Genomic DNA, 27,505 nt, shown 5'->3' with positions numbered 1-27,505 from the left:
GAGAACTGGTGGTTGCCAGAGGGGAGGAGGTTTGGGGAACTGGATGAACCATAGGACAGGGGTTGGGGGGATGTGTGAAAAAGGTGAAGGAATTAATAAGTACAAATTGGTAGTTACGGAACAGCCATGGGGATGTAAAGTATAGCATAGGAAATATAGTCAATAATATTGTGATAACTATGTATGGTGTCAAATAGGTACCATATTTATCAGGGTGATCACTTAGTAAGATATATAATGTCCAATAACCAGGTTATATGCTTGAAACTAATATAATACTGTATGTCATATAATTTAAAAATAAAATATTGTTTAAAATCAAAACTAAAATAAAAGAACTTTTATACAATCTCCATACAATTGACCAGAAACATGTGAAGGGATGTGTAATCTGTCAGAAAGTCTCAAAATAGATAGATAATTCCCTCCAATATAATTTATTCACTCATTCTTTCAACAAATATTTTCTGGTCTCCTTCTATGTGCTAGGCATGAAGGGGAATACATGGTTAAGACATCCTTAGGCTGTTGAATATAGTGCTGTGAAAGTCCTGAGTGGTATAAACAATGTCCATTACTTAGCTACTTTCATTTCAGGACTTCTGTTACTTCAATGGTATTATTCCCATTTGAGGTAAGGCAAAGAGAAGGTGGAAGAGTAAATAACAGAAACATATTTATAAAATAGGCCTGTGACATTTCCGTCTGTCACTTTCCTAATTTAGGTACTTGAAAGCAGCATGGCTCTGGCTGGGTAACTCAGGTGGTAAGAACATCTTTGATATGCCAAAGTTGTGGGTTCAATCTCAGGTCAGGGCACATACTAGAATCAACTAATGAATGCATTAAATAACTGGAACAACACATGAATGTCTCTCCTTCTCTTTCTCTCTCTCTCCCTCTCCCTCTCAAATACATTTTTTAAAAAGCAGTATGATGTGGTACTTAAGGAAAAGGGATCTGGTTTTAGATCTGAGATCAGATTCCAGATGCCATTTGCTAGATGTGTGAATGTAAGTTATTTAGTTAAATTATCTGATTCTAAATTTTATTGGTAAGAAAAAAAAGAGGAAGCCCTGGCTGGTGTGGCTTAATGGATTGAGCACTGGCCTGCAAACCAAAGGTTCACTGATTCCATTTCAAGTCAGGGCACATACCTGAGTTGCAGGCCAGGTCCCCAACAGGGGGTATGTGAGAAGCAACCACAAATTGATGTTTCTCTCTCTCTCTTTTTCTTCTTCTCTTCCCCTCTGTCTAAAAATGAATAAAATCTTTTTTTTAAGAGGGGGAGATCCAAGATGGAGGAGTAAGTGAAAGCTACCCTAACCTCCTCCTAGGACCAATCTGGAATTACAACTAAATTCTAGAGAAATCATCTTAAATAACCAACTGAACACTAGCCTTACAACCACAGAGAGTAGAAAATACTTCAGCACAATGTGATTGGTAGGGAGTGTGGAGGAGGCCCAAGAGGGCTGGCTGGGCTCCCACAGCAGCAGCTGACAGCCCAAGGGGTTCCCCTGGAGAAGTGTGGGGTCTAAACTCCAAGCTTGGCTCCCCAGCCTACAGCACCAGAGCGGGGAAATAAACCCAGATTAACATACAGCTGTGAAAAGCAGCAGGGGTTTTGTCAGCAAAGGAGAGGTTACTGGAGACACAGAGAGCCTCTTAAAGGGCCAAAGCACAGAATTTTGTTTGCAGCCACTTCCCCTGCACTCCAGCAAAGGGAGGACAGAGTGGACTAGAGATGATTGAGGGGAATCTGGGGTTGGTGGCTCTGGGAAGAGAACTGAGGGAACAAGCTGGCAGGATCCAAGTGCTGAGTCATCTCCCACACTGCAAGAGACATCTCTCTCAGGCAGAGCACTCCTCTCTGAATGGCATCAGCCTGAGGGGAAGCAATAGCCCCGCCCACAGGAATTACTCTGCCCTACCCTGTGGTGCTCAAACCTGACTGCAGAACACAGATTAAATTAACAACTGATCAGATTAACAGCTGATTAGTTTAACATCTAAGGTAGAAATACAAAGAAGCAGCCAAAAGGGGAAGACAAAGAAATAGGCCCCAAATGAGAGAACAAGACAATTTACCAGAAGAACTAGATGAAATGGAAGCAGGCAATTTAGCAGGTAACTTAGAATAATTATTATAAAAATACTCAACAGCATAAAAAAGACATCAAAACCATAAAAAAGGATCAGTCAGAAATAAAGAATGCAATATCTGAGGTAAATAATGCACTGGAAGGAAGAAGCAGGCTAGATGAAGCAAAAGATCAAATCAGTGTTTTCGAAGACAAAGTAGAAAAAAACAATCAGGCTGAGCAGCAAAAAGAAAAAAGAATTTTAAAAAATGAGGAGAGCCCTGGCTGTGGATTGAGCATGGTCCTGCAAATCAAAGGATCACAGGTTCAATTCCCAGACAGGGCACATGTCTGGATTGCAGACCAGGTCCCCGGTAGGAGTCACACAAGAGGTAACCACACATTGATGTTTCTCTCCCTCTCGTTCTCCCTCCCTTCCTCTCTCTAAAGCTAAATAAAATCTTTTTTAAAAATGAGGAGAGTTTAGGAAACATTTTGGACAACATGAAGCATAACAACATCCACATCATGGGAATACCAGAAGGAGAAGAAAGTGAGCAAGGGATTGAGAATCTATTTGAAGAAATAATAACCAAAAACGTCCCTAATCTGGTGAAGGAAAAAGTCACACAAGTTCAAAAAGCTCAAAGTCCAAAACAAGTGGGACCCAAAGAGGCCTACACAGAGACACATCATAATTAAAATGACAACATTTACAGACAAGTAGAGAATCCTAACAGCCACAAGAAAAAACCTGGTAGTTACCTACAAGAGAGCACCAATTAGACTGTCATCTGATTATACATCAGAGAAATATTTCAGGCCACAAAAGAGTAGTGTGAAATATTCAAGGTGATATAAAGCAAAGACCTACAACCAAGGCTACTTTAATCAGCAAGGCTATCATTTAAAATCAAAGGAGAAATAAAGAGCTTCTAAGACAAGAAAAAGATAAAGGAATTTGTTAACACCAAACCAATACTACAACAAATGTTAAAGGGCTTACTTTAAAAAGAAGGAAAACAAGAGAAAGGGGGAAAAAACAGATGAAAATAGTCTAACAATAAAATGGCACTACATATGTATCAACCAATAATCACCTTAAATGTAAATGTCTTAAATGCTCCAGCCAAAAGACAGAAGGTAGCTGAATGGAAAAGAAAACAAGACCCATATAAGTATTGCCTCCAAGAGATCCATATCAGATTGAAAGATACACGCAGACTAAAAGTAAGAGGTTGGAAAAAGATATTTCATGCAAATGGAAAAGAAAAAAGCTGGGGTAACAGTACTTATATCTGACAAAATAGACTTTAAAATCAAGGCTATAGAAGAGGCAAAGAAGGACACTACATAATAATAAAGGGAACAATCCAACAAGAGGAGGTAACCCTAGTAAACATTTACGTACCAAACACAGGAGCACCTAAATATGTAAAGCAAATCTTGATGGACATAAAGGGAGAGACTGGTAGAAATACAGTAATAGTTGGGGATTTTAACACCCCATTGACTACAATGGATAGATCTTCCAGGCAGAAAATCAGCAAGGAGACAGCTCCCTTAAACAACACACTAGATCAAATGGATTTAATTGATATCTTCAGAGCATTTCAACCCAAAGCAAGAGAATATACATACTTTTCAAGGGCACATGGAATGTTTTCTAGGATAAACCATGCGTTAGGACACAAAACAAGTCTCAATAAATTTAAGAAGACTGAAATCACATCAAGCATCTTCTCTGATTACAATGCTATGAAACTAGAAATCAACCACAAGAAGAACAATGAAAAACAGGCAAAGACATGGAAGCTACATAACATGTTATTAAGCAATGATAACATGATCGAGGTGAACAGCAAGATCAAGGACGAAATCAAAACATACCTTGAAACAAATGAAAATGAGGACACAGCAATCCAAAATCTGTGAGACACTGGGAAAGCAATCCTAAGAGGGAAATTCATAGCATTACAAGCCTATCTCAAAAAAAACCAAGAAAAAGCTCAAATGAACCATCTAACCTCACACTTAAAAGAACTTGAAAAGTACAACAAACAAAGCCCAATATGAGTAAAAAGAAGGAAATAATTAATATCGAAGCAAAAATTAATGAAATAGAGTCTAAAAATGATACAAAAGATTAATGAATGCACAATCTGGTTCTTTGAAAAGATAAACCAGTTTGACAAACTTTGAGCCAGACTCATGAAGGGAAAAAGAGAAAGGAACCAGATAAATAAAATCAGAAATGAAAGAGGAGAAATAACAACTGACACCAAAGAAATACAAAAGATGGTAAGAAAATATTATCAACAATTATATGCCAACAAACTGGACAACATGGATGAAATGGATAAATTCCTAGAAACATACACTCTTCCAAAACTAAAGTAGGAAGACTCAGAGAATCCGAATGGACAGATTGCACCTAATGAAACTGAAGCAGTAATCCAAAAACTCCCAACAAAAAAAGCCCTGGACCAGATGGCTGCACAGGTGAATTTAACAAAACATTCTGAGAAGTAACACTTCTTCTCAAACCATCTCATATAATTCAAGAGGAAGGAAGGCTTCCAGACTCATTTTATGAGGCCAGCACTATCCTAATTACGAAACCAGATAAAGACACTACAAAGAAAGAAAATTATAGGCCAATATCCCTGAACATAAATGCTAAAATATCAACAAAATATTAGCAAATCCATACAGCAATGCATCAAAAAGATCATACTCCGTGATCAAGTGGGATTTATTTGGGAAATGCAAAAGTGGTACAACATTCACAAATCAATAAATGTGATTCACCACATAAACAAAATGAAGTATGAAAACCACATGATTATACCAATAGATGCAGAAAAAGCTTTTGATAAAATCTAGCACCCATTTATGATAAAAACCCTCAGCAAAATAGGAATAGAGGGAACATACCTAAACATAATAAAGGTCATATATGACAAACCCACTGCCAACATCATACTCAATGGGTAAAAACTACAAACTTTCCTCTTAAGATCGGGTACAAGGCAGAGAAGTCTGCTTTCACTTCTCTCATTCAACATAATACTGGAAGTCCTAGCCATACAGACAAGAGGAAGAAATAAAAGGCATCCAAATTGGAAAGGCAGAAGTAAACTGTCTTTACTTTCAGATGACAAGATACTGTACATAGAGAACCCTAAAAATTCCACCAAGAAATTGCTAGAACAGATAGATGAATTCAGCAAAATAGCAGGATACAAAATTAATACCAGTAATTAGTTGCATTTTTATATGCCAATAACAATCTAACAGAAAGGTAAATTAAGAAAATAATCTCATTCACAATGGCTTCGAAAAGAATAAAATACCTGGGAATAAACCTAACCAAGGATGTAAGCAACCTGTATTTGGAAAATTATAAAACACTGAAGAAAGAAATTGAAGAACATACAAGTAAGTGGAAGCACATACCACGTTCATGGATAGGACAAATTAACAAATTAAAATGTCCATACTACTCAAGGCAATCTATAGATTCAGTGCAATTCTTATCAAGATTCTGATAATATATGTCAGAGAACTAGTAAAAAAGCCCGTATAGCAACAGTAATCCTGAAAAAGAACAAAGTTGGAGGAATCGTGCTACCTAATATCAAACTATACTACAAGGCCACAGTAATCAAAACAGCATGTTACTGGCATAAAAACAGACACATTGATCAATGGAACAGAATAGAGAAACCAGAAATAAACCCACACCTTTACAGTCAACTAATGTTCGACAAGGAAGCAAGCACATATAATGTGCTAAAGACAGTTTATTCAATAAATGGTGTTGGGAAAATTGGATGGATACATGCAGAAAAATGAAACTGGATGACCTTCTTACACTACACATAAGAATAAATTCAAAATAGATCAAAGACTTAAATGCCAGATCAGAAACCATAAAAACCCTAGAAGAAAACATAGGCAGCAAAATCTGAGACTTTACTCATAGAAAATTTTCATTGGATGTATCTCCCCGGGCAAGGAAAACAAAAGAAAAAATAAAGAAATGGGATTTCATCAAACTAAAAAGTTTTTGCACAACAAAGGAAATTGTCAACAAAATAAAAGACAATTTACAGAATGGGAAAACACATTCACTGATACATCTGATAAGGGGTTAATATCCAAAATTTGTAAAGTTCTTACAAAACACAACACACAAAAAACAAACAACCCAATTAAAAAATGGGCAAAGAAATGAATAGACACTTCTCCCAAGAGGACATTCAGGTGGTTAATAGACACATGAAAAGATGCTCAGTGTCACTAATGATCAGAGAAGTGCAAAAAAAATGAGACCACAATGAGACACCATCTCACACCTGTCAGAATGGCTATCATCAATAAATCAACAAGCAAGCACTGGTGAGGATGTGGGGAAAAGGGAACTTTTTGTACTGTTGGTGGAAAGGCAGACTGGTGCAGCCATTGTGGAAAGGAGTATGGATATACCTCAAGAAATTAAAAATAGTAGACAGAAAACTGTACTTGAAAAATAATTAAATAAAAATTTTTAAAAATGGTTCTGCTTTTTGACCCAGCAATCCTACTTCTGGGATATGTCCAAAGGGACCAAAACACTAATTCAAAAGAATATAAACACCCCTATGTTCATAGCAGCGTTATTTACAATTGCCAAGATATGGAAGCAGCCCAAGTGTTCAAAAATACATAAGTGGATAAAACAACTATGGGACATTTACACAATGGAATTCTATTCAGCCATAATAAAGAAGAAAATTTTAGCCTTTGCAACAGTATGGATGGGCCTGGAAAACATTATGCTAAGTGAAATAAGCCAGTCAGAGAAAGGCAAATACCATATGATTTCACTCATATGTGGAATCTAATGAACATACTGAACTAACAAGCAAAACAGAGACAGACCCATAGATGGATAACAGATGACAGCTAGTTGCAGGGAGAGTTAGGGGGTGGAAGGATTGAGTGAAAAAGAAAAAAGACTCATGGACATGGACAATAGGGTGGTGACTGCTGGGGGTAGAGGTGTATAAGGGACTAAATGGTAATGAAAAAATATAATAAAGATTACATACTTTAAAAATGTGAAGGGATTAAGAAATACAAATTGGTGGTTTCAAAAAAATCACAGGGATGTAAAGTACAGCATAGGGAATATAGTCAATACTATTGTAATAACTGTGTAGGGTGCCAAGTATGTACTTGAAATATCAGAGGGATCACTTTGTAAAGTATATGACTGTCTGACCACCATTCTGTACAACTGAAATGAATACAAAATAATATTGAATATAAACTGTAATGGAAAAAAATTTTTTTCAAAAAGAAAAGAAGAAAGAGGAGAATCAAATATTTCATAGCACATAATATTAATAAGATTGAGCAAAATGATATTTATACTAAGTTAACATAGTGCCAGGCACTCAGAAACCAGTTCCCTTCTGCCTCTTGAATATTCAAGAAGTGGCTGTTTTACTTGAGTACTTTTTTTAAGATAAGGGTGTACTGTTTCTGACTGGCAGAAGGGTGCCTAAGTAATAGCATTTAAAATACAAATTTGAGTTCCCCCAAATTATTCTGTGTTCAAGCCTGCTCAGTTTATGATGATTACATTTCCTGACTTTATTTTGAATCAAATCAGGACAAATTTAACACACCCTTCCAAATCCACCTTGAAAAACAGCATAGCCAGAGGAAGCTTTGAAGAAAGTTTAAGGTACCATTAGGCATTACTAACCCTTAACTGTTTGTGGCTACCATTAAATCCATTGTACAGCTGCAAAGAAAGACCTTTGAACTGGGTAGATTCCAGTTAAGGGATGCTTAAGAGGCTACTCCCGAAAGTTCTCAACTATCATAGAGTCTCTGGCTATCAAGTAATCTCATCACCCTGCAGAGTTCTACGGTCTGGCAAGACAGGGTTTGAACAATTTCTCTGTGAAAAGCCTTGAATTCCCTACTTTATCTAGCCAGTAAGTTTACATTGTCCCCTCCTCCCACTGGAGAAGGACCTCACCCCTTTTCAGATATAGCTGGTGTGCTTCAGGCCCAGAAGTAGGAACATATCTTAACATGCTTTATTTCTCATTCTCCAACAACTGTGAACACCACCCTTGAATATCTGAGTCACTCTCATTCCTCCCTTTGGACTAATAAAAACTATGAACACTGGAATCTGTTACTTCAGAGCTCCACAAAGCTTGCATGCACTAGTTATGGGACATTTCCAGCCAAAATAAAACTATTTTCAAGAAAACTTTAAAGTAACTACAGTAATAATTCAGCAAAGCAAAGCTATATGCGGATTAAAAATAAAGCTACCAGGAGATGCTCACAGGCTGAGGTGAAGAGGAAAAAGCAAGTCAACATCAAGGAATTGCTTTAAGAAACAATTGCACAAGTGTAAGGTATAGGTACAGCATAAGAATCAGGAGTTGCGTTCAAGTCTATATTTGACCACTTACTAGCTGTATGACCCTGAGAAAACCACTTAACATTTTAAGCCTCAATCTCTTCATCTCTAAAAAAAGGGGGAGGATTAAGGAACTTTGATCTTCTTTAGATCCATGCTACACAAAATGTTATCAACCCGCCATTATGTGCATCACCCAGAAATGTGTTAGAAATATAGAATCTCCTCAGGTCCTGCCCCAGACCTTCTGGGTCAAAATCTGTATTGTGAGCAGATAGGCAGTTAATTTATAGGCATTGAAGATAGAGCTGTACTGACTTAGGTGAAATGGAGGGAAATGAGAGGATTTGTGTAATTTTATCAGCAAATTAAGGAGGCCAGAGTTAGGGGTAGGTATGAGTGGGGGCTTGAAAATATTTTTGAAAAGTCTTGGAACTGTTACTGTGTGGTTGGACGAAAGAAAAGATGATGAAGCAGCCAGTATATTCCCTCAGGGATTGGAAAGCATGTGTTTACAGTAAGCCCAATCCAAGTACTTTTAAAGGAGAAGGAATAAGAGAGAAGACAATGAATATATGAATACTACCATTTACTGACTGAACAACATATGCTGGGTACTTTTATGTGTTATAGAATCATCATAACAATTTTACCAGATAGGTGTTGTCAAGAATTTAGAACAGATGAGATTGGGCACATTCAGGGTGGTATGGCTAATGATACATCGGACAGGGGTTTAATCTCCAAAATATATAAAGAGCTCATACAACTCAACACCAGGAAGACAGACAATCCAATGTAAAGAATGGGCAAAGGACCCAAATAGACACTTCTTCAAAGGAAGACATACAGAGGGCTCAAGACATATAAAGGGATGCTTAATATCACTAGCTACCAGAGAGATGCAAATTAAAACCACAATGAGATATCAATCATCTGACACCTGCCAAAATGGCTATTAAGTAAAAAAACAAGTGCTGGCAAGGATGTGGAGAAAAGGGAACCCTAGTACATTGTTGATAGAAATGCAGACTGGTGCAGCCACTGTGTAAAACAGTATAGAACTTCCTCAAAAAACTAAAAATGGAACTGCCTTTGGACCCAGCAGTGGAACTTCTGGGAATATACCCTAAGAATCCTGAAACCCCAAATCAAAAGAATCTATGCTCCTCAATGCTCATAGCGCTATTTACAATAACCAAGATTTGGAAACACTAAGCCTAAGTTTCCATCAGTAGATGAGTGGATTAAAAACTGTGGTACATTCATACAATGGAATACTACGTAGCAGAAAAAAAGAAGGAATTCTGACCTTTTGCAACAGCATGGACTGAATTAGAGACTATTGTGCTAAGTGAAATAAGCCAGGCAGTAAAAGACAAATACCATATGATCTCACTTATAAGAGGAATCTAATGAACAAAATAAACTAATGAGCAAAATACAACCAGAGGCATAGAACCACTGAACTGACTGACAGCAGTATGAGGAGAGCAGAGAGGTGGGGATTGACTGGAAGAAGATGAAGGGATTAGTCAAGGAATATATATGAAGGACCCATGGCAATGGGCAATAGTGGGAGGACTGACTGTGGAAGTGGGGTAGGCTGGATGGAGGGGAGCAAAGGGGAAAAAGTGGAACAATTGTAATAGCATAAACAATAAAATATTTTTAAAAAGAAAAAATAAATAAAAACTAAGGTGAATGAAAAAATAATTTAGAACAGTGTCTTACGCATAGCAGTTGTGCAATGCATGTTAACTTTTATTGTCATCTGCAGTAAATACTGTCTTAACCAGCCAAGTAAAGGAGCTGGAGGAAGTAGAGAGATGATTCACAATAATAGACTCATACTTTATTGCAACTTTAACATCAACAAAGAGGAAAGGGAAAGCAAACCAATGTTTGCTCAGATTTCAAAAGTCCTAAGTGAAATTTCTCTTTCTAGGAAGTTTGCTGGCTTTGGCTCTGAGTTCTTCCCTCTTCGCACTCAAGAGTGTAGAATATTACCCTGGCAATAAGTAAGTCTTAGCTTGAGGAAGTCAGGATAATTCTATTCTGTTTATAAAAGGCAAAGCAAATGCCAGGAGAGGTTGCAGAACTGAGAAAGAGATTGAATTCCTTTGGAAGGAATCCATCCCATGATCTTGAGAGGATAGTTTCAGCCAGGACAGCTTACTTTAGTACTATGAGGAGTGGGAGAAGCTTTCCTCTCAACACCCTCTAGGACTAGCAATCCCTGCACCCCAAAGCTCTGGGCTGAGAGTGGAATCCTTCAATATCGACTGCTACTTTTGTAAGGCATATCAGGAAGAGAACTTTGAAGTTACCAAAAAAAATTATTGAAAAAAGAAGTGCCCAAAGCCTCAGCTGGGAACCACAAAACCTGGAAATCTCCTTTGAGTCAGAGGGATCCAAGGAACAAAAACACATTAAATCCCTTTCATCTTGTCCAATTCTAAAGCCTGTGCATTACACTTATGAATGAAACTTTTGATAATTCTTCAGTCCTGGGTACATCACCATTAGCTGCTCCCCTTTAGACCTCTCTCCCTCTTTTCATATAGGGTTGTTAACTCTTTAAGAATGCACTCACTGGGCCTTATTCAGTAGCCTATAGGTCATTATAATGACCAATAAGGTGATTTTAAGTTGCTGGAGGAAGGAAGCCCTGTGAGATTCAACATGCTAAAAGAAAGCCAGGGTAGGGTATTCTGGCAATTTGGGCTTCAAATTGTTTTGAAATAGGAACAGTGGGGTGTACTGAAACTTACACACTCCCAAAATAACAAGACTAAACCTAGCAAGATTAGAAAAGCCTATATTAGCTTGAAAGAGCTCCAAGAGAACGCAAGAAGTTACCACAAAGTGAGCAGAACCAAAACAATGCTTGGTACAGGGAATACATTTGGTAATGTCTGCTGCACACATAATGATCCCCTTATAACATTTATCTGATTTACAAATGTGTGTCCCTAGTTTATATTACGTAACCCTAGCCTCCTAGCCAAAGTTGGTTTATCTAGGCAACTGACTCAAGCCAAGTAGATCAGTGCCCATTCCCTGTGACTTGGTAATTGGTATTAAGAGAGCCAGCAAATACCTTTCTATGTGGCTGAACTGTAACCTAGGAACTCAGGAGATAAAGGAGGTATCTCTTGCTCACTCTATGATCTAATCTGCTGAGAGAGAAAAAACAAGCTGATAAGCAGAGGGAAGCAGATATGGGACATAGGGGGAAAAAAACCAGCCTGGGTTCCCAACAACTTCCCATTTCTAAAACCTAGTTCATTCCCTAGATCCAGTAACATTCCTCTTGTGCTTAAACTATCTCCACTTGGCTTGTCTTTTGCAACTAAAAGAGAAATAAATAAATAAGATGTCTAAAAGGACAGCTGCTGCTCAGTTCCTGGTGACAGTTATCATACAGCAGTACAGGCCCTGTGACACAAAATATTTCAGGTTTTTCAAGAAAGTTGCAAAGCTTTATTTTATGTAAAATAGTCCATCTTTTATACACTTATAATGAAACCAAAGTTTGAAATGATTCAATATAAAGTATATCTGTGGCCTGAATGTAGTTTGTGGGGGTCCTTGAATTGTGACCTCAGCAAGCTTTCTGCCTTACCTGCTGCTTCCTTAACTTCTTAAATCTTTTACCTATTACTATTTTTAAAAGATTTTATTTATTTATTTTTAGAGAGGGGAAGAGAGGAAGAAAGAGAAATATTAATGTGTGGTTGCTTCTTGAGCATCCACCACTGGGGATTCGATCTGCAACCAAGGCATGTTCCCTGATTGGGAATCGAACTGGTTACTCTATGGTTTGTAGGCCAGAGCTCAATCCACTGAGCCACACTAGCCAGGGCCTAGTACTATACTTTTTAATCTTTTTTTAATTGTTATTCAAGTACAGCTGTCTCCATTTTCCTTCCACCCTCTAAGTCCTACCCACTTTGGCTTTGACCTTGTGTCCTTTATACATTTACCTTAACAACCCTTCTCCCTAATCCCCCCAATATCCCCTCTCACCTCTTCTGTTGTTACTGTCAGTTTGTTCTTTTTTAAAAAACAATTTGGAGGTTGTTTTTCAAGATTTTATTTATTTATTTTGAGAGAGGAGGGAAGGGAAGGAAAAAGAGAGGAACATCAACGTGTGGTTGCCTCTCATGAGACCCCCACTGGGGACCTGGACTGCAACCCAGGCATGTGCCCCGACTGGGAATCAAACCACAAGTGCAGCCTTTTGGTTTGCAGGCCCGTGCTCAATCCACCAAGCTGCACCAGCTATGGCTGTCAGTTGTTCTTAATTTCAGTGTCTCTGGTTATATTTTGCTTGCTTGTTTGTTTTATTGATTAGGTTCCATTTATAAGTGGTACATTTACATGATGGAATACTACGCAACAGAAAGAAAGAAGGATCTTCTACTCTTCCCAACAGCATGGATGGAACTCAAGAGCATTATGCTGAGTGAAATAAGCCAGGTGTTGAAGGACAAATACCATAAGATCTCACCTTTAACAGGAAGCTAAACAACAAAACAAACAAGCAAAATATAATCAAAGACACTGAAATAGAGAACAGGGGGACAGTGACCAAAGGGGAGAGGGGAGGGAATTTCAGGGGAAATAGGAGAGGGAATTTCAGGGGAAAAAGGGGAGGGATTTAGGGGAACAAATATAAAGAACACATGGACAACAACTGAAAAGGGTGGGAATGGGAGGGAGCGGGGAGCACAGGGAGTGGGATGGGATGAGAGTAATAGACAGAAAACTGTACTTGAAAAATAATTAAATAAATTTTAAAAAAGAAAAATGTATTTTAGAAATATCCTAATATGTAGACTAGTTTAGACTCTATATTAGTCTGCTCATGGTGCCATAAATACTAAAAACTGGATGGCTTAAAACAACAGAAATTTACTGTTTCACAGCTTTGGAGGATAGAAGTCTAAAATCAAGGTGTCCACAAGGTTAGTTCCTTCTGAAGGCTATGAGGGAAGGCTCTGCTCTAGGCCTTCCTCCTCAGGTTGCAGATGGCTATCTTTTCCCTCTATCTCTTCATGTCATCTTCCCTCCATGTGAATCTGTCTTTGTGTCCACATTTCTCCTTTTTATAAGGATACATAACAGTCATATTGAGTTAGGGCCTTGTCTAATGACCCCATATAAACTTGAATACCTCCATAAATACTCTATCCCTACATACAATCACCTTCTGTGGTACCAGGAATTAAGACTAACATATTTGAAGGACATAATTCAGCCCATAGTAAAGGTCATAGAGATTGGAGGCAGATAAAACAACAGTAAAAGAAAGGAGCTATATTAATAGGCTACATCAGATATGATGAATAATTAAGCTAAGATACTGCAAGTAGGGATGGAGACAATAAAATGATTGAAGAAGCAAAATCTAGAAGGGTAGAAGAAGGAAGAATCATAGATGACTCTAGGCTTTATTGTTTGGTTGGTTATGTGATTGTTGATCAGGGATAAAAATGGGAGTGCAGGGCTTAATGATGAATTCAGTCTTAGACATACTAAGTGTAACAGGAAAAGTTAAGATGTGCAAATAACAGATGAATGGGTGGACCCAGGCTCAGGAAAAACATTAAGCTTGGAGATGCATATTTGTCATACAGGCACTTAAATGCCAGTTGAAACTCTTAAAGAGGTGAGATAGTCCAAATTAGGATTATAGAGTGACAAGAGAAGAGAATGAAAAGAGCAGCCCCAGATCGGTGGTAACCCAAGAAATTGTCAAAGAAAACAAGAAGGAAAGAATGTATGAGGCGGGACCCCAAAAATACAAGAATTAACTTCTGTATTACAAGAATTAACCCTTGTAATACAGGCTTCCCCAGATAAGTGAGTGTTCTAGGAACCCATCTGTATCAATGTACTAGCTGGCATTGTTGTGAGAAGCTGCACTTGGCTTCAGTGAATTTTTTCCCTTTTTTTAGTTATTGTTCAATTACAGTTGTCCCCATTTCCCCCCCATTACTTTCCCCCTGCCCTACTCACCCTCGCCTCCCACATTCAGTCCTACCCCCCACTCATTGTCTGTGTCCATTGGTCCTTTATGCATGTTCCTTGATTTGACCCTCACCTTCTATCCCCTATTATCCCCCTCCCCTCCTCTGGGCACTGTCAGTTTGTTCTTTATTTCCATGTCTCTGGTTCTATTTTGCTTGCTTGTTTGTTTTGTTGATTATGTTCTACTTATCAGTGAGACCATATGGTATTTGTCCCTCACCACCCAGCTTATTTCACTTTGTATAATGCTCTACAGTTCTGTCCATCCTGTCTTGAAGAGTAGGAGCTCCTTTCTTTCTTCTGCATAGTATTCCATTGTGCAAATGTACCCCATTTTTTATCTACTCATTTATTAATGAGCACCTAGGTTGCCCCCAATACTTGGCTATTGTAAAGTACGCTGCTATGACATTGGGGTGCATAGGTTCTTTTGAACTGGTGTTTCAGAAAGAAGGAAAATGGTAGAGAATTAAATGGAAGTCACACTGACCGCCTCCCAGGGCCAATCTGGAATTACAACTCAGTTATGGAGAAACTACCCTGGACAAACAACTGAGGAATAGCCAGAGAAAAGCCGATAACTTCGTACAGACAGAAAAACACGCTTTGGCACAACCTGTCTAGTAAGGAATGCGGTAGAGACTTGAGAGAACTGGCTGGGCACCCACGGGCAGCAGTGCTGGAGGTATAATTAAGTGTCCGGTTGGATCCCCCTGAGAAATGTGGAGTCTAAATCCTAAGCCAGGATCCCCAACCTAGAGCACCAGAGTCCAAAAAGTACACGGATAACAACCAGCAGTGAAAAGCGGCAGGGTTTCTCTCTGCCAGAGACAGAAGGCTGGAGATGCAAAGAGTCATTTAAAGAGCCAACACACAAATTATCATTTTTAGCCACTTACCGTGGGCTTTGGCAAAGGCGAGGGCAGAAGGGCTGCTGATGCTTGAGGAGAGACAGGGGATGGAAGCTTTCGGGAGAGAGCGGAGAGAGTAGACACCAGAATCACGGAGCTGAGACTTCTCTGAGACTTCTCCCGGACTGACGGACTGACGGGCTGACCGAAGCACAGGTCTTGCTTAAGCAGACCACTCCCCTCTGAGCAGCAGTAGCCTAAGGGGAAACAATAGTCCCAACCCCAGGAGGGACTCTGCCCTGGCCCTGTGGTATTTAAGCCTGACTGATGCGGGTTTAGGGACCAGATTAACAATCTAAGGAGAGAACCAGGGACAGTAGATCCCTGGCAAAGAGTTTGGCAGAGTGGACTTGAGAGACTGGGGACTAAAGCCTTGAGGAGAGAACTAAGAGAGCTGCCACCAGGATCCTGGTGCTGAGCCAACCCCTATTGCAGCAACCATCCTGCTCAGGCAGAACACTCCCCTCTGAGCAGCAGCCTGAGGGGAAACAATAGCCCAACCCCAAGAGGGATTCGGCCTCGCCCTAGGGGTGCTTAAACCGGGCCACCGAGTTCTGAGAGAACAGATAACAATTAAAACAGATAACCAGGAACCGCAGATCCTTAGAAGTATAGAACTGGCTGCATAAGGTCAGTTGGGATCAACACCTGACATCACCAGAGGCAGATTCAGAAAGAAAAAAAAAAAAACCATGGTAACTACCAGAGACCACCGAGTACAAAGCCACTATGGGATTCTTGGTGATTTGTGGTGTTTTGTTTCCTGCATAGCTTTTTAACATTCATTTCTTGTCCAACAAGTTTGTACATATTAAGTCACTAAATTTTATACTATAGTGTATTTTAATTTACACTGTTTGACCTTCTCTCCTTGAAAACACTTGTTTTCATTCCACATTCTTACTATTTCTCCCCCATCCAGACACACAAAACCAATTTTCTTGTCAAGGGTCTTCTCATATCCTTTTTCCCTGCTCTTAAAATATCTGCATTCTCTCTATACCTTTAACAATCTTTGCTAGTTGGTTGTGGGTAGAGTAGCTGTTGTTGCATTGTTTTTTCCATTTTATCTCTAGAGCTTCACTAATTCTGTATTTCAAATATCAAATTCTCCTGCTCTCCTCTTCTACTCTTTTTTGTCTCAAATTTTAATTTTGCCATCTTAGCCAGTTTTTCCTTTTTTGTCTTTCTTCTATTTCTCTTTGATCCTGCCCTTTTATTTTCCTTTATTCTCCTTTTTTTTCTTTTTTATTTTTCCTTACAGCCCAAATTTTAATTTTTTCCTCACTTAGCCTGGTTCTTGTTCCTCACTCAGTATTCCATCTACCTCTATCATTTCAAAATCACTTACCATCTTCTAAACACCTCTTAGAATTTGTTTCTTTTTCCCTCTTATTCCCATACCACTTATACTAATTTTAGCTCACTTGTTGATGGCACTCTGATGGATCTTTCTCTTCACTGTGGCTCCTATATTTTTATTAATTATTTACTATTTTTTCTTCTTTTTCTTTCTCTCTCTCACTTTATTTTATTTTACATTATTTTAATTCCTGTTTAAACATAATGCTATATGCTTCCCTTCTCATACTCCATTCCATATTCTTCATCGCCTTTTTTATTCATAAGGTAAATTTTACCTTCTCTCTTACCACTGTTCCAACTCTTACTAGTGCTCCTCCCTCTACTCTATCAAAATCATTTTTCTTTCAGGTGCTCATCTCATATCCACTCTCCTTTTTTATAAGTCTTAATCTCTTGACACCCTTATTAATACAGGCTCATTTGCTGTTGATAGTGGGATCGTGGGAGGTAGTGATATTTGCAGGTGTGGGTTTGTCTGCTGGGCTGTGTGGCTTTGTTCTGGCAGCACCTGCACAACAGCACACAAGACCTGGTGGGCAGAGTGACCCTCGGTCAACCAGCTGGAGGGAAGGACCCACCAAAGAATGACCCAACAACAATCAAAACCCAGTTACATCCAGAGAACCAACATAAAGGCCATAAAGGCCATCCCAGGAGCATCAGGTTCAGGAGATCAAGGAGACTGCACCACTGATTCTCACAGGCTTCCTACCACAGAAGTTCACACCACAAAGACAGGGAGTCAAAGAAGATCAAATTAAGAAGCAGAAGCAAACAAGAAGAGTTTTCCCCAAAATAGGAAGACAAAGAAACACCCCCAATCAAAAGGAAAGGTGAAATCTCCAGATAGAGTGCCAAGTGAAATATAGGCAGGTCAACTATCAGATAATGAGTTCAAAACAGTGGAAGCTCAATGAGCTCAGTGAGATTACCAAAAACTACAGGGAAACTACAAGGAACTTACTACAAACTATATCAGCATAAAAAGGGATATAGCAACAATCAACAAGGGCCAAGAGGAAAAGAAGAATACAATTTCTGAATTGAAGAACACAGTAGAAGGAATCAAAACCAAGCTCGATGAAGCAGAGGAACAAATCAGCAAACTGGAAGACAAGTTAGAAAAAAAATCCCCATAACAGCAAGAAAAGGAGAAAAGATTCAGAAAGAGAAGAGTTAAGGGAAATTAAGGACAACATGAAAGGGAATAATATCTGTATAACAGGGATACCTGAAGGAAAAGAAGAGAATCAAGGAATAGAAAACCCGTTTGAAAAAATAATGATGGAAAACTTCCCTAATTTCATGAGAGAAAAAGCCACACAAGTCTAGGAAGCAGAGAGGGTCCCAATCAAGAGGAACCCAAGGAGGCCCACTGCAAGACACATCATAATTAAAATGGAAATATTTAAAGACAAAGAGAGAATCTTAAAGGCAGCAAGGGAGAAACAGGAAGTAATATACGAGGGAGTCCCAATAAGGCTAGCAGCTGGCTCCCCAACAGAAACATTACAAGCCAGAAGGGAATGGCAAAAAATATTGCAAGTAATGAAAAACAAAGGCCTGCAACCAAGACTACTCTATCTAGCAAGGCTCTCAATGGAAGGTGAAATAAGCAGCTTCCCAGACAAAAGAAGGCTCAATGAATACAGCTCCACCAAACCAGCTCCGCAAGATATGCTAAAGAGACTGCTTGATGAAGAGGAAGAAAAACAGAGAGCAAGGAACAAAGGTAAAAGGGAGTCAAAGGGCAGTGAGTAAGTACCTATCAATAAGAACTTTAAATATAAACAGATTAAGTGCTCTAATCAAAAGACATAGGGTAGCTGAATTGATGACAAAACATGACCCACATATATGCTGCCTACAAGAGGCCCACCTCAGAACAAAAGACCTACACACACTGAGAGTGAAGGTATAGAAAAAATATTCCGAGCAAACAGACAGGGAAAAAAAATCTGGGGTAGCAATACTTATATCTGACAAAAATAGACTTCAAAACAAAGGCCATAAAGAGAGACACAGGAGGTCACTTCATAATACTCAAGGGAAGAATTTATCAAGAAGACATAAATATTATAAACATATATGCACCCAACATAGGAACACCCAAATATATAAGGAAAATCTTAGAGGACTTCCAGAAAGATATAAACAGCAACACACTTACACTAGGAGATTTTTAACACCCCACTGTAAAAATGGATAAATCTTCTAAACAAAATATCAACAAGTATATTGAGGAATTGAGCAATGCCCTAGATCAAATGCACTTCACTGATATATATAGAACCTTTCATCCCAAAGAAGCAAAATATACATTCTTTTCAAAAGCACATGGAACATTTTCAAAGATAGACCACATGATAGGACACAAAACAAGCCTCAACAAATTCAATAAAATTGAAATCATATCAAGCATCTTCTCAGACCACAAAGGCCTGGAACTAGAAACCAACCTGGAACAAGAAAAAAACTCAAAAACACTCAAACACATGGAGATTGAATAACATGCTATTAAGTAATGAATGGGTGAACAATGAGATCAAGGAAGAAATCAAAAAGCTTCTGGAAATAAATAAAAATCAACACACAACAGTTTAAAACCTATGGGACACACAGAAGGAAATCCTGAGAGGGAAGTTAATAGCAATAGACGCCTACCTATAAAAGATAGAAATATTTCAAACAAACAACCTAAGCCTACAAATACAAGAACTGGAGGAACAATAAACAAAGCCCACAGTGAGCAGAAGGAAGGAAATAATCAAGATCAGAGCAGAATGAAATGACATAGAGACCTAAAGAACAATTCAAAGGATCAATAAATCCAGGAGCTGGCTCTTTGAAAAGATAAACAAAATTGACAAGCCTTTAACCAGACTCATCAAGATAAAAAGAGAGAGAGCCCAAATAAATAAAATCAGAAATGAAAAAAGAGATTACAACTGATACCACAGAAATACAAAGGATTATAAGAAATTACTATGAATGATTATATGCCAAGAAATTTGATAACCTAGGTGAAATGGAAAAATTTCCAGAAACATATAATCTTCCAAAACTGAACTAAGAAGCAGCAGAAAGCCTGAACAGACTGATAACAGCTGGTGAAATAGAAGCAGTAATCAAAAAACTGCCAGAACACAAAGCCCTGGGTTGGATGGTTTCAGTGCACTTTTTTTTTTTTTGAAGACTCTTTCAACACGTTTGCTCATTTCATGATGGGTGATATATATGCGCACCTGCCCACAATGAGCGAAGTGTTCAGGTATTTTTTGACCAAAAATGGCATAACTCCCATGCCACACCCTCCTTATTCACCCCTTGTCACCGCACATGACTCTCCCTCCCACGAAGACAGTCCTTAAAGGGCAACATTTTGCCCATGTGGAACACGGAAAACAAAAAAAAAAAAAATGGCAGAAGCACTAGAAGGCATCAAAATTGACGAGTTCAACAACTGTTTTGAGCAGTGGAAACAAACATCTCAATAGGTGTATGGCATCAAATGGAGAGTACTTTGAAGCTTACTGAAGTTTAAACATGTAATAAATACACGATTTTGGGGGGACCCCCTTGTACAGCAGCCTCAAATGTAGTAGAACATCAAGCATGTTAAAAACCTAAAGAGTGAGCACTGGACGTAACATTTATGAGATTATTTAGGTAACTTTGCAAAAGTGGCTTCAGTAACAATTTCAATGGAAACTGCAAAAAAAAAAAAAAAAAAAAAACCACAACAGGATGGTAATTTGAGTGAGTGTTGTTAAAGAAAGAATGATTTAGACCAAGGAAAGAAATTGTCTGCAAGCTGAAGAATAGTCAATATAGCATAATAGTTAAGGTATAGGCTTTGTAGACTTGGGCTTAAAACTCAGTCTGCCACTTACTAGCTGTGCAAACTTGGGCAAGTTACTTGATTTTTCTGTGTCCCAATTTCCTTAAATGAAAAATGGAGGAAATAATAGTATTTACTGGATAGGATTGTTGTATTATATGAATTGATACATGTTAGGTGCTCAATAGTGGGCTTGGTACAGAGTAGGTCTTCAGTAAATATTAACTATATTAGGTAGGGATAGTTGGATGGGCGAGAGAACCAAAGAAAAAGAAATTGAAGACAGGAAAGAAGGAATCTGATGGGACAACTTCTCAGAAGGTATAGGAGAGAATGGATACTCTTCCACTAACTAGCTGTGTAACCTTGGGTAGGGTGGTTTACTTTTCTGTGGCTTGGTTTCCTTTCTATAAAATAGAGATGGTAATAGTGCCTACATTACATGATTCTTGTGAGGATTAAATGATACCTGAAACATAGTTCCCCATGGGGAAGAACTCGGGGAGTAGGATAGTGAGTAGCTTAGAAGAAATCATGTGTGCCAACAAGACTCAAAGTTAAAAAACAAAGTTCCAAGGGAAAATTTTTCCACAATTTCATGATAGAACAAAACAGTGCTACAAAATGTTGTGACGTTTTCTTTATGAGGTTAAACATTCTTTTGGTGCTAAGAAATTTATTGTGGCCCTGGCTGGTGTAGCTCAGTGGAATGACCATGGGCTGTGAACCAAAGGGTCACAGGTTCAATTCCCAGTCAGGGCACATGCCTGGGTTGCAGGCCAGGTCCCCAGTGGGGGCATGTGAGAGGCAACCACACATTGATGTTTCTCTCCCTCTCTTTCTCCCTCCCTTCCCCTCTCTCTAAAAATAAAGGAATAAATAAAATATATATTTTAAAATTTATTGTAATTTTTTATTAAAGTGCACTGAAAAGACTTTTATATTTAAGTAGTTTCAAATGTTTTTGAAGTCTTTTTCAGATAATTATGTTATAAAATAATGGTGAATATGAAATTAAATTGCATTAGTTGACATAACTTCAGCAATAAGCTTACTAAGCTTTTTCTTTAATAGAACATGCTATCCAAAGCATAAAAATATAAACTACATTGTTGTGTTAAAATGAACAACTGAAGATTCATCCTCCTTACTAGAGTAAAATTTTAGTAAAATAATTGTTAATTGTTTTCATTAAAAATGGCTTCCTATCTTACTCAGAATAAAAACCAAAATCTTTATAAGGTCCTTTATGATCAGGCCCTCTCTGTCCCTCAGACCACATGTCCTATCAATCTCTTCCTCTCCGCTCCAATAATAATGGCCTTCTTGCCATTCCTTGCACATACCAAGCCTTTGCACAATCTATTTCCTGTGTCTAGAACACCATCCCCTCAGTTATTCTCACTGCTGGCTCTCTCACTTCATTCAGACATATTTTTAAATACTACTATGTCAGAGAAATTTTCTTCAACTGCCCTATATTAAATATATCTCCCCAATCTCAAGTGCCTTACATTTTTTCTCCCACCTATCCCCACCTAACAAATACCTTTATTGTTTATTGGCTTTTTGCTCCACCAACACACCATTATTAGAACACAATCTCCAAAAGGGCAGGAGGCTTTTTTTGTTCATTGCTAAAATTCCAGTCTGTGCAGTGATGGCACATAGAAGATTCTAAGTATTTGTTGAATGAATTAATTAATAAATATCATAACACAATGTACTTTTGTTTTGATACCTTTGTTTATCACAACTCCTTACCCTTGAAGGCTAAGCAACAACTAGGAAGGAACTGAAACCAAAGTAAATTTTTGGGCAAGCTGTTCTGGTCTAGGCAAAAACAGCCTAGTCCATCAGATACAAACATTTGAGAAGAGAACCTGGGAGTCAAAACTACTTCTACTTCAACTCTCTATTACAGAAAGAGAGAGAGCACATGTTATCTTTTTTTACACTTACCCTCATGAAATCTTTTTGCCTACAAGTAGATAAAAATTCTCCACAACCCCAGGAAATAGAACAAATAACAGCAAACAATTTAAATTTCTCTAGGGAAGCCACTCAAAGCCCTTGGAAAAGAATTTCTACTACTTGTCTGTGGTACTTGTTAGTGGGTTCACAAACCTTTCATTGTCCTAAGAAGAAAATAACCATATTTCAGGATGGAATTTTATGACAGCTAAGAACTGCCTAGTTTCCATATCCTACAACTAGAAACTCTCCTAAAGGAAAACAAACCAACATGAACACAAAGGGACAATCAAATGGAATCATAAATGGAATGGAATCATAGCTGTTTCTAACATATTCCATGCATACTAACTGCAGGAGGCTGGCTATGGTACCAACATATCAATTCTTTCCCACCCTCCATGCAAGGCTATGGATAGTGAGTTCAGTGGGTTTGACATGTACACGTGGTTCTTGGACTTGGCTTTGCAACAAGATTGTATTCCCACTGACGAAAGTAATCAGAAGAGTTCCAGCTGAATTAATGTTTCTTTTTTTAGGACTCCATAGGTCAGTGACTTTAGGGAGAAATAACCCTAAGTGAAGCTTTCTTCTTTTTCTTTTCTTTTTTTTTGAAGCTTTCTTCTTTATCTGAATCTAGTGGACTCAATGATATGGCCGTTCAAGATAAGGTTGCTTTGAGGTTTGGAAAACCAATTGAGGAGGGGATGGAGGAAGGTGCTTTAGTTAAATGTTGCCTAGGAACCTAGAACTAACATATGCTCTTGATGAGAATTGGCACTGGGGATGCAATGAAACCCAACACATTAAAGAAGGGAGGGGTTCTGTGACAGCTGAACTAGTAAATTGCAGAACACGGGGAGCTGTGGCATTCTAATGATGGAACAGAAACTTTCGGAGTGAAATACTAGCCCAAAGCCTCGAACAACACATTTTCATCTCTTTAACCTGTGGGATATCACTAGACTCCACCCAGTCCTGCCACCCTCCCTGAACAGAGAGATGAAAGAGACAAACATGAAAGAGATGTCACTGGTCCATCTGAGGCCTTCTAACACGTCTCCACCACACCAGTTCTTTCATTTAACATCAGAAGGGAACTGATGAAACCCTCCTCCCCAACACAATCTTCCTGACTGGACATGGACATGGGAATAGCAGATCATCCAACGTGGCCTTGGCTTCCTTATTGAAGCATACTGCTCTTTTACTTTTGTATTCCATTTTGACTTGAGCTCTTACCTCTTTCAGCTGGATCTATCGCCCAGCCACTTGGAATTGGGCACAGGGATGCCTGGTACTAAAGGACAGGCAATGAACAGAAACCATCGAAACTTTGATGTGATGGATGCTTGGTAAATACTCTAATCAAATTCAACATTCATCCCTATAGTCTAAGAAGAAACCTTGGTCATCGATCTGTTAAGAAAGGAGTCAGTGACACCACTGTGCACGGCCTTGACATATTAATAGACACTGCTCAGCAGTGGGATCAGCCACAGGCAAAGTGGCTTTCAAATAAATTAGCACACAAACAAGTATTTGTAGAATGAATGAATTTTTTCAAATCATCTGCACTGTTATGGCACCTCTTAGGAAACAAACATTTTTCCATTCAGCTAAAACTGCTAACTGACTGCAGTTAACTAATGTGCAACTTAAGGTGCACATTCTAAGAATCAACTAGATATTAGAACCAAATTTGGAGGCTGGTATGAGGGAGAAAAAGATGTCCTCTCCATACAAATTCCCCCAACACTCATAGTGTCATAGTAAGGCAAGTCACCGTTGTCCTTCTCGAAATTTAATTTCCAGTACAGATTTCCCTCAATTGAACTAGAGCACTGTCCCTTTAAGAAGCCAGGCAAGATGGAGCCCTCCCAACTCACAGCTAGGGGCTTTAAGCAACCTGATAAGGATGCTGGAGAGTGACAAAAAGAAAGAATGCCTGGAGCGGGTAAGTCGAGGTTCTAATGACCTGAGGGGAAATCAAGTCTCAAACCACACAAACATCAAAACTCTGAGCGCGCATATTCCGTGGATGGCAGCTCCCCTAGCGCCACCCCTCCTCCCCTTCCCTCCCTTTCTTACCCCACCCTGCTCCACCCTCCGGATCTTCCTTGAAAGAGTCTCCTTCTATAAGGTGGCTCCTTTGCTGCCCAGTGGAGACCCCAGTGAGGGGGGTAAAGGAGAGGGAAGGAGGTGGGTAGGCAAAATGAAAGAGACTTACTTTCGCATTCTGCGCCTCCGAAGGCATCCTCTCCACCCAGCCTGGGGCCAGGGCCAACGGACGGGGCGGGGCTGGGGTTGAGCTGACGGACTCGGGGTCCTCACTCCCTCGTACTACAAACCTACTTCAGTGGAGAGTTAGAGGGAATGGGCACCGACGAGGGCCGGTGTATACTCGATTTTAATTATCTCCAAAGGAGACAGAAGGCTTTGATAGAGTTGACCGTGGGTAGGAGTGGAGGTGAGGTCTAAACGCCCCCCCGCCCTTTTCCTCCCCTTCTGGCTAGCTTTCTCCGCCCTGCATTAGCGATATCAGGGGCAATGGTTTTCTTTTTTCTTCCTTTTGGTTTCTCCCAGCTGCCGGTCCCAGACCCCACCCAGCGGCTCCACCCCATCCACTGCTACACATTCTGTCAATCACCAGCCCCTTTAAAGCTGCATCGCACAACTTGGGTTTTCGTTCGTCTTTGGCGGGCAGACAGAATCATAGGGTTCCTGGCCTTTCCAACAATGCCTCCGACCTTTCTGCTGAGTTTAGGAAGCTGAGGTTAGTTGCTCCTGGAAGCTTCCCCTCCCCCTCTGCCCCAAAGCTTTCACAGTCCGCTCCACCCAAAGTCCTTCCGGGCCGGCCAGGCCACGCCATACCCAACTCCATCTCCTTTCTTTACTTTGTTTCTGGGAGAAAGTGGTTCCCTAGGCTGCCAGATAGCCAAGAAAGTTTCTGCAGCGTCCTGTCTGGCGCCGCCCACTTCCCTACAGTTTTTGGACTGAAGTGGCTATAGCAGATCTTCTGTCTCTGAGGCCTGTCAGTTTGGCCTGACCCGGTATACTCAGTCTTCTCTAACTCTCATCTGTATTTAAGTTTCCACGTAACTCTCATCTGTATTTAAGCCTCCACGTTTCGGACCAGAATAGGGGGGAAGAAGGTGGGGGTTCCCAGAAATGTGCTTCATGCCTCTAACTCACCCAAAATAATAGTCCTACACCACCACCCCACACCTTAAGTAAGCAGAAAAGGACCTTGAAGTCCCATCCACAATTAGTGGAACTCCAAAATGATCCATCAGAAATCATATGTAATAGCATTCTCCATTCCAGTTAATAGCAACACCTGGTTGCTCAGGGGGAAAAATCATTGAGCAATCCTTGACTCCCTTTTTTTCTCTCATACTTCACATCCATTTCTTCAAGAAATCCTGTTGACTCTATCAGAAAAATATGTCCAGAATCTGACCAATTCTCACCATTTCCACTAACACCACCCTGGCCCCAGCCACCACCTTTAGACCCTGCCCCTGTCTACCCCTTTGACTTGATTTATAAAAATTTTGTTCAAGAATGAAAAAAAAGAAACCTTGTTCACTCTCTACTAGCCACACTGATCTCTTTTTTATTCAATGTGCTAAGATCTGTCTAACCTCAAGGACTTTGCATTTCTTTTTATTTGTCTGGTTCTACTCATGGCAGGCTCCAAGATCATTTAGATATCAGGAAAGCTTTCCTTGACCAGCCAGATTAAAGTAACTCCCATGTCCCAGGCACTGTCTGTGACCTTATCTCATTTTGATTTTTTAAATATGTTATTTATTTATTTTTAGAGAGAGGGGGAAAGAGAGGAAGAGAAGCATCAGTGTATGAGAGACACACTGATCAGATGCCCCTTGCATGCCCCCAACTAAGGACCTGGCCCACAACCCAGGCATATGCCCTGACTGGGAATCGAACAGGCGAACCTTTGGTTTGCAGGCTGGCACTCAATCCACTGAGCCACACCAGTCAGGGTCCATTTTGTTTTTATTATAGCACTAAGTACAATCTAAAACAACCTCATATGTGTGTTTGCTTCTTTGGTAAAGTATCTCTCCCACTAGACTGTAAGCTTACTAAGGGCAGGGACTTAATCTGTTTGTTCTCTGCTCTAAACTCAGCATACTGAACAATGGCTGCCATATAGTAGGAACTCAATATTTGTTGAAAGAATGATGGAAGGTGATATCTTCTGGGATGTTGCTCGGTGTTATCACTTTTTAAAACAACATGCAAATAAAAAAATGAAGACAACAAAAGAGACGCACCTGTTATGAACCACTTTCCCTATCCTGCCTTATAACATCCATCTGGATACCTTCCCTGTGAGCTGAGTTAGCAATGGTATTTGCAGCAGTGGCAGTATACTTTTATTTTGTTTTTTAGGGTTTGCAGTTGATTGCTGGTGGTTGGCTTAAGTGTCCTTAGTTTTGTCGAGTCAGTACTAGGGAGCATAGTTCTTGAGGGCCTCTTTGTCTCTAGATGTGTTTCTTACTTTGAAGTCAGAATAGCTATATATGCTCTCCCATGCCCCCAAGAATGTATTAACTAATTTTATTCTCACTACCTCCCCATGACATAGTTATTAATTATCCTCATTTTACAGGTGAGAAAACAAAAACCTAAAAAGATAGACTGACTTGCCAAAAATCACATCCTTAGGAAATGGTAAAGCTGAGATTTGAACACAGGTTAGAATAGCTCCAGATATATATACTTTCCCACTACTTTGTAACCTTCTGGTCAGTCATAATATTGGGAAGGGCAAGCACCCCAGTTTGCTGGATGTTAATTGGTTAAAGATGAAGGGATGCAGCTGTAC

General features: G+C 39.4%; 1 protein-coding gene across 1 annotated transcript in view; it reads right to left on the bottom strand.

Annotated features, from left to right (window-relative positions):
• Nucleotides 1-25,440, bottom strand: part of KLF8 (KLF transcription factor 8) — a 95,799-nt gene extending 70,359 nt beyond the window's left edge. The window contains exon 1 of the mRNA XM_037031073.1: nucleotides 24,878-25,440. The gene's annotated coding sequence lies outside the window, so the exon portion shown is untranslated. The remainder of the gene's footprint in view (nucleotides 1-24,877) is intronic.
• Between the last annotated feature and the right edge of the window lie 2,065 nt (nucleotides 25,441-27,505).

This window comes from Sturnira hondurensis, unplaced genomic scaffold, assembly GCF_014824575.4.
Source record: "Sturnira hondurensis isolate 20B ecotype Veracruz unplaced genomic scaffold, ASM1482457v3 Scaffold0020958, whole genome shotgun sequence".
NCBI classification, from domain to species: Eukaryota; Metazoa; Chordata; class Mammalia; order Chiroptera; family Phyllostomidae; genus Sturnira; species Sturnira hondurensis.
The sequence above is the reverse complement of the archived record's forward strand: the minus strand, read 5'-3'. Positions and strand labels throughout refer to the sequence as shown.